The sequence below is a fragment of the Mustela nivalis genome (assembly GCF_964662115.1).
Source record: "Mustela nivalis genome assembly, chromosome: 4".
In the NCBI taxonomy this organism is placed as follows: Eukaryota; Metazoa; Chordata; class Mammalia; order Carnivora; family Mustelidae; genus Mustela; species Mustela nivalis.
This window is the reverse complement of record NC_139023.1, coordinates 159,780,632-159,788,065: the sequence shown is the minus strand read 5'-3', so window position 1 is coordinate 159,788,065 and position 7,434 is coordinate 159,780,632.

The window sequence follows — 7,434 nt, the reverse complement described above, 5'->3', positions numbered from 1 at the left end:
TGGAATGGCCATCACCAAAAAGACAAGAGATAACAAATGCTGGCCTAAATATGGAGAGAAGGGAACCCTTGTCCACTGCTGCTGAGACTGTATGTTGGTACAACCATTATGTAAAACAGTACAGAGGATCTCAAAAAAAAATTAAAAATAGAACTACCACATTATTGAACAATTTTATTGCTGGTGAGAGTGCTGTCACTGTGAGCGCCATACTAGATACAAGGTCTTGCTTGGGAATCACAGGAAAACGAAGCCCTGAAGATTTTACAATACAGATTTTCCTTGATTTACAAGGGGGTTATGTCCCAATAAACTCACTGTAACCTGAAAATAGCCCATGATGAAAAAAATGCCTTTAATACATCTAACCTACCCAACATCACAGCTTAACCTAGTGTACCTTAAATGTTCTAAGAACACGTACTTGAGTCCACAGTTAAGCAAAATCATCTAACACAAAGCCTATTTTACAATAAAGTATTGAATATCTCATGTAATTTATTGAGTACTGTCCTGAAAGTAAACCATAGAAGAATTGTATGGGTACAGAATGGTTGTAAGTGTATCAGTTGTTTGCCCTTGTGACCTGGGTGGCTGACCAGGGGCTATGGCTTGCTACCACTGCTCAACATCATAAGAAAATAATGTATTGCATCTCAGTAGCCCAGGGAAATATCTAAATTCAAAATTCAAAGTAGAGTTTCTACAGAATGTGTATTGCTTTCACACCATTATCAGTCAAAAAACCGTAAGTCATTGCACTGTAAGTCAGGGACCACCGGTGTTTTGATGGTATCTAAGTAGGGGAGGTAAAAGGATAGATATGAGTAATGAAGTATAAAGTGTTTTTTTAACTTATTTTGATTTTATTAGTTTTTTTGACAAAAATAGTATACATATTAAGGTGCACAACATGATGTTTTGATATATGTATACATTATGAAATAATTACCATAATCAAACTAACCACCTTTTGTATTTACCTTTTTCTTTCTTGTAGTAAGAACACTAGAGATCTACTGCCTAAGCAAATTGCAAGTTTACAACATATTGACTATTGTCACCATTCTATACATTAAGTCTCCAGAACTTACTCATCTTATAACTAAACGTTTGTACCTTTTGATCAATATCTCCCCTTTTCTCCCACCCTCTAGGCTCTGGTTATCACCATTCTACTGTTACTATGAGTTCAACTTCTTTTTAAAAATCTTTTTTAGATTCTATGTGTAAGTGAGAAAAGGACTGCTAGACTAACCTGGGTAAAAGGGATTTGCTTTGGAGATTATAGAAAGGAAGTCTGAGCCCCTAGAGGAAGTTAAGTTATGTAGGATTTCCTGTTCTGTGATAAATTTGCAGTGTCATCTGTACATATTTAGATACAGAATATTGTCTATTTATGGGGACTTCGGCAAAAAAGATGCTCAGGAAAGTTACTTGGCTACAAAACTGACTGCAGGGATACAAGTGGGTGGAGAAGAGAGTATATGATTTGGCAAATAATTTAGGTGTCCAATGAATCAGATACAAATTCAATTCAGAGCAAAATAGTAGAGACTTCAGGCAAAGATAATTTTTAAGATATCTGCAAGATTAAGGAGACAGTTCCTCTTTGTGCGAACTCTCCACAGATGCACTGTCTCGCACACTGATCTGGGTCTGAAGCAGAGCTTAGGTCTTAGGGTGAGGCTGTGAAGGCATCAGGTAGAGAGATTCTCTCTACCAAAAAATTAACAAAATTCCAAATCAAAACACCAGACAGTGGACTAGGCCAACTTTTGATTGAGTTGGAGAAGGAGTCCTGTCAGTCACATAACTTGCATCTAGAATGTTTTTCTGGAGATACAAAGGTCTAGACAACAAGAGGGACTCAGAAAATATTATAGAAATCTAGTAGGTATGACTAGACCATTTATTCCTGAGTCTAGAAGGGGCAACAATTCCTATGAATAAGTTTTACTGGAGAGGAATAGAGACGACACCTTACATCTTACATCCTATACTATTTAGGATTAACACAAATGCTGGTATGAGGCAGATTGATTCTATAGGTAGTCACACCAGCAAAATTACTGTGAAGAGCTGGGGTGGCTAAAGGGAAGAAAAATTCATGAAGACTACAAAGAAAGACAGAAGTCATGATTTAGAAAGAACGGACTAAATAAGAAATACAAAATATTCTATAGGAGAGAAATCTTAGGCTTAGAAAAGCTACATTTACACACTGGAACGTTACAAAAGTCCAGGCATAGTAATAGAAATTGAGAGGAGGGTGATGAACATACCAAGAACTACAATTGAATAGAAAGTCTTGCAAATATCCAATCGGGTGTTTGGGGATAAATGCGTTACTATAGAATTTACCATATACTATATTACTATAGAATTTACCATCCAAATCAGACCATACTGACAATGAAAAGTGGTATTCCAATAGTCAGGCCAAGACAACAGGAGTAAATGGAGGCTTGTCCCAGGTGAGACAAGAAGTAAGGTCACCCCGGGTGTAGGATGAAAGTATTAGAAGGATTCTCAGGTTTTCTCAGCTCCTGGGAAATTCCAATCCAGCATATAGGGAAGTAGCATTTTGCATTCACTCACCCTTTGTATGGTGTGGGATCACAGGTGTTAAATCACCTAAGTATGTGTTATTTTCTTACTTTTCAGACCCAGGTGAGGTTATAAATACAACTTCCACCCAGGTCTTAGAGGCAGTGCTGTGAGGAATGTCCAATCCCTGTAGGAATACCTTCTGTGTGTGGTACAGCTGATGCCTGGCTTGGGTCCCAGGCAACAGCCAGTGCTAACCTCCAGACATGAGAAAATGATCCCTCAGATGTTTCAAGCCCCAGCCACTGTCACACTGCAGTTGTATGAAAGATTCCAAGCCAGAACTGCCTAATCCAGGCAAATCCCAGAAATGTGAAGGGTAACAGCTCTTAATATCTGAAAAGATTTTCACAGAGAATATTGAAAAACCTAGCAAAGCTCTATATTTCTACTTAGTATTATAGATTGTTATTGAAATATCTCATTAAAGGCTAAATTCATGCTTTTATGTGCATTGTTACTTGCTAATTTTGCTAAAATAGATATTTGCAACTGAATAAAAGCTTTTGCTCCAATTCATCAAATACCCGTTATGGACAAGTGAAGATTTTCATTTCAAGAATGGGCTAGCCACCTGCGTGGCTCAACTGATTAAGAATCCAGCTCTTGGGGCGCCTGGGTGGCTCAGTGGTTAAAGCCTCTGCCTTCGACTCAGGTAGTGATCCCAGGGTTCTAGGATCGAGCCCCGCATCGGGCTCTCTGCTCTCTCTGCCTCTCTCCCCATCTCTCTCTGCCTGACTCTCTGCCTACTTGTGATCTCTGTCTGCCAAATAAATAAATAAAATCTTAAAAAAAAAAAAAAAAGAATCCAGCTCTTGATTTGGGCTCAGGACAGGATCTCAGGTTTGAGCCTTGCACCAGGCTCTGCACTCAGCACAGAATCTGCTTGAGATTCTCTCTCTCCCTCTGCCCCTTCCACCACTCATGCTCTCTCTGTCTCTTCTAAATAAATAAATAAATAAATAAAATCTTCAAAAAACAGGCTAGCCAGAACCCAGGGGTGATAACACAGATTATTAGGCGAAACAGGATAAAACTCAAGTTTGTGGGTAGCCTAAATTCAAAATATCTACGCAGATGTGTCCTGAGTCTCTATCTCTAATCTCAAAATGCCATCTGAATTTTATCAGAAGTAAATATTAGCGGACTGAAACATGCTAGAGCAACAGTAAGGAAAATAGAACCCTGATTAGTATGTACAGTACATAGGGTCTTCAGAAGAGACAGTGAGCAGGACACAATTCACTCTGATGTGAAGGTTTTTTTTTAAAAAAATATTTATTTATTTGAGAGAGAGAAGAAGAGAGTGCAAGCAGGGGGAGGGACACAGGAACAAGCAGGCTTCCTGCTGAGTGAGGAGCTGGATGCAGGGGCTCAATCCCAGGACCCCGAGATCATGACCTAAGCTGAAGTCAGGCACTTAAACAACAGCCACCCAGGTGCCCCTCTAATATCAGCTTTAACAAGAAATGATAAAGAGAAGTATAAATTAGTCATGACTCACTTTGTAATCTGGTACAGACCACACCCTTTTACGTGAAATACGGCAAGCCCTGTCCCTTTCTTCCATACACAACTGGTGGGAACAGATGGCTTTGGAGAAATTTGTTTTGTAATATGAGTTTCTGAATTGTCTAATGCACCTTTTTACACGAGCTTTACCTCTAAACACCAGGCCTTGGAATCCTTTATTTATCTCACTGTTAGGGGATGCCAACTTCTCTCGGTCTTTGCTGACAAATCTCATTCCCTGGCCCTGGTCCTCTTCTGCCTAAATAACAACTGAAAAATGCTGTAACTGGAGCAGAGATTTGAAGGAAAAATAAAAACTCTTGCTTGAAACGTACGAAAACTGAGTTTATTTCCTTTGTTGGCATTAACCGATGGTGGGATTTTTTTTTTTTTTTTTTTTTTTTTTCAAGTAACTTGGCCTCACTGACCTCAGCTTTCTTAGGAAAATAAGTGGGTTTGGCTCAAAGACTTCCTAAAGAGTCTTCCCACAGAACTATTGTTCAGTAGCTCAGATCCCTGATACATTCAGCGGCACCTCTGTTGGGGTTAACAAGGTGTGCTGTGGAAAGCAGGTTTGATTTTCACAACTCAGCTTTTCCCTTTCTTGGTTCTATTTTCTCCCTCTCCTCCAGCAATTTCCAATTAGCTTCTCACCACACACATTACCAGCTAACTTTGCTTCAGCTAGCAACCCCAGACTTCCCATCCCTTTTACCCTTTGTTAGTTCTAAAATCTAATGTCCTCTCCTCATTTCCTCACTGGTTTCTTTCTCTCTCAGCCCTCAGCCCTGTAGCCAGGTTGTTAGCAATCACTAGAACTGTTGCTTATGTCTTTAGACGGCTACTTTCTTTTTTTTTTTTTTTTATAAAGATTTTTATTTATTTATTTGACAGAGAGAGAAATCACAAGTAGATGGAGAGGCAGGCAGAGAGAGAGAGAGAGGGAAGCAGGCTCCCTGCTGAGCAGAGAGCCCGATGCGGGACTAGATCCCAGGACCCTGAGATCACGACCTGAGCAGCGGCTTAACCCACTGAGCCACCCAGGCGCCCGACGGCTACTTTCTATCAGGCTATTTCTACTCCTGTACAAGGCTTTGAAATATTGTAGCTTCATGACTGATTCTAACATTTACTGAAAACAGACCCTCACTTGTTCTCACTTTAATAAAGGTTGTTTACTAAAATAAATAGCAAAGTATTAATCAAGAAGATCGAGAATATGAGTAAGACCATTTGGGGGCTATTTACAAAGTTTTGACAGGTAAACTGAAGATATATTTCCTTAGGTCTCTGGGCCAGTAATTTCCTTATTACTTGTTTATGCACATAGACAGTTTTCATCTGCAGATCAGTGATTCACCTAATCAGCTTTTCTGCTATAAATTTCATTACTCCCTGCCACTTAGCGTATTTCCTAGGAACAAGCAATAACAATGTAGAACCTCATAGAGCTCCTTGGATTCTGTGGTTCGTGGTTCATGTTTCATTTTATTTATTCTACTGCTCTGGTGTCATTCACAAGGTATCGCTATTCCTGATAAATACCTTTTCTACAGTAAACATGTTCTAAGGTGTGTACCCAGCAGCTAAGGTATATCAAGCATCTTTGGCAATGATTCATTAGGAAATGCATGCTTTAAGATATTTGAGATTGCTTTGGGAAGTTCCTGTGACACAGGAAGATAGTTCAAGACAACATAGGTACATGAAAACTTTCATCTCCCATTTCTGCATTCTCTTGTTTATCCTCCTACAATTGCATCTTTTCTCCTAGAATTATATTTTTTTCTTTCAAGTCCTGGCATGCTTGGTTATGTTTGCAAATGGAAACTACTTTGGTAAATTTTTGTCTCTACTTTAAAAATTTCTCATTCTTCCTAGGCTAACTTGTCACCTTGCTGCTGCTCTGTCTTCCAGGCAGGCTTGTGTACCTTCCAGAATGAGTTTCATCGTTTATAAAACCTGTAGCACTTTTAACATCTCTTCACCTCATTCCGTTACTCCAAGGATAGAATATATCTGTAGCTTTTTTGTAGACAATCCTCATTCTGTCACTTTCTAGGAGTGGAGAAAGCAGTGGTTAGATTCTGTAAGTTTCCCACTGTCGTTTGCATGCTCTATTCTACATGCTGCAAGGATATCTTTTTCCTTGTAGTCACGCAGCTCTCCACATTTGCATAGCCTCCAAACTATTTCTCCATATTCACCTAGAATTTGGCACACATTTAACGGTTTTCCTCTTTTAAAGCCTAGTTTCTGCCATCATCCCACAATTGTTCAAAAACCATAACTTACCTCTCAGTTTCCGGACATTCAATTGCACTTATGATCTCTCTTCTTATGCCATTTCCAGAAATAGCTTCATTCTTGACCTGTTCACTCTAAAATTCTTCAGCTTTGAAAAATTTTTAAAAATTTTGATTTCTTACTTATTTTATAAAATAATAATATTCATTTTAGAAAATTTGAAGAAATCACAAATATATAAAGAAAATACAAATTATCAGTAAGTTCATGATATTGGTAACTTGTATATTATATACGGACTTCTATATCTAAATCATCCGTCTATCATCATCTGTTTATTATCTATCATATGTATGATATCTGGCTGGCTAGCAATCATCGAGCGATGTAGCTATCTAATTATCTATAATTCTTCCTCTCAACACACTAACACACGTATACTAATTTATGAGTATACATACCTAATTTTGTCTATGTCTATGTGAAGGGACGTAGAGCCCATTCTGGCCCGATCTGCTAGGATTAAGCCATGTGCTCTGGAAAATGACTGTGTAGATGAATTTTCTAAAATTGTAATGTTATGTTCCAAGCCAATTTGAGAAAAAGCACAAAAATTTCGGGCATATTAGCTCTCATAGACTAAAAAGGAGACGTCATTAACGGCCTTAGCTCTTTAAGTAATTGCCAACAGTGTGACCAGCAGCAGTGCAGCAACTGCCCTGCAGGATATCCAAGCTACACTGTGTTATGCAGATCTACTGGAGATTTGGAGTGTCTGGAACAGAAAGATTAGGTCCCTATGCTCATAATGCCATCTTACACTTTTGTCTCATTACAGGCAGCTCTCTTTGCATGTTTAAGTATTGTTCCTCTCATCCCTTTCTCTTCCTGTTATACAGAAATTTAAAAGAAATACATTTTGGAGGGCAACATACGCCTCCTAAATTGTTCTATATACTTTTCATAAAGTTATTTTAACATCCATGCTTGCTTCTTAAACTTGAGAGTAACATTCCATTGCCTTAATTATGCACATATTTTCATCTACTCCAAGATGGTTATTTT